At 44.8% G+C, this 1367-nt stretch overlaps 1 protein-coding gene across 1 annotated transcript in view; it reads right to left on the bottom strand.

The window, feature by feature from the left end:
• LOC108296591 (translation initiation factor IF-2-like) overlaps positions 1–1367 on the bottom strand; it is a 49369-nt gene that overhangs the window by 1167 nt on the left and 46835 nt on the right. The gene's annotated exons all lie outside the window — the stretch shown is intronic.

Here is a 1367-nt window from a genome sequence, read left to right as displayed (position 1 = left end):
CCTGCCTTGGCCTCCCAAAGTACTGGGATTACAAATGTGAGCCATCATGCCTGGGCTCTAATTTTTTTCTTTTTTTCTAACTTTTGTATTTTTAGTAGAAATGGGGTTTCACCATGTTTGCTAAGCTGGTCTCAAACTCCCGACCTCAAGTGATCCACCCGCCTCAGCTTCCCAAAGTACTGGGATTACAGGCGTGCACCACTGCACCCAGCCAATTGCAAAAAATTTAAAACATTAGCTGGGTGTAGTGGCACATGACTATAGTCCCAGCTACTTGGGAGGCTGAGGTGGGAGGATCACATGAGCCCAGAAGGTCAAGGCTGTAGTGAACCATGAATGCAACACTGCACTCGAGCCTGGGCAACAGAGCAAGACCCTGTCATAAATGAATAAATTAATAAATAGATAAATGAATGAATGAAAAAAATTCAATTTTTAACTTTGCTTAGGACCCATTAGTGATTTATGATTACCTCTGGTTAAGCATGAGCAAACACATGATAGAAAAGAAACAATTTGGCTGGGAGCAGTGGTTCACATCTGTAATCCCAGCACTTTGTGAGGCCAAGGCAGGAGGATCACGAGGTCAAGAGATCGAGACCATCCTGGCCAATATGGTGAAACCCTGTCTCTACTAAAAATACAAAAATTAGCTGGGTGTGGTGGCGTGTGCCTGTAGTCCCAGTTACTTAGGAGGCTAAGACAGGAGAATTTGCTTGAACCTGGGAGGCGGGAGGTTGTAGTGAGCCGTGATTGCACAACTGTACTCCAGCCAGCCTGGGTGATAGAGCAAGACTCTCTCAAAAAAAAAAAAGAAAGAAAAAAAGAAACTTTGAAACTATTTTACTGGTATCCTATTGCATCAATATATTCTGAAACCAGGGACCATAAGGAAACGTTTCATTACTTGGACTTAAAAAAAGAAAATGCCATGTAGACTGTTTTTTTTTTTTGAGACAGAGTTTCGCCTTGTCACCCAGGCTGGAGTGCAGTGGCATGATCTCCGCTCACTGCAACCTCCACCTCCTGGGTTGATGTAATTCTCAGCCTCCAGAGTAGCTGGGATTACAGGCATGCACCACCACGTCCAGCTAATTTTTTTGGTATTTTTGGTAGAGATGGGTTTTCACAATGTTGGCCAGGCTGGTCTTGAATTCCTGACCTCAGGTAATCCACCTGCCTTGGCCTCCCAAAGTGCTGGGATTATAGGCATGAGCCACCATGCCTGGCTTTTTTTTTTGAGACAGAGTCTCACTCCATTGCCCAGGTTGATGTGCAGTGGCACAATCTTGGGTCACTGCAACCTCCACCTCCTAGGTTCAAGTGACTCTTCTGTCTTAGCCTCCTGAGTATCTGAGATTACAAGC

This window comes from Cebus imitator, unplaced genomic scaffold (assembly GCF_001604975.1).
Source record: "Cebus imitator isolate Cc_AM_T3 unplaced genomic scaffold, Cebus_imitator-1.0 Scaffold726, whole genome shotgun sequence".
Taxonomy (NCBI): Eukaryota; Metazoa; Chordata; class Mammalia; order Primates; family Cebidae; genus Cebus; species Cebus imitator.
The sequence above is the reverse complement of the archived record's forward strand: the minus strand, read 5'-3'. Positions and strand labels throughout refer to the sequence as shown.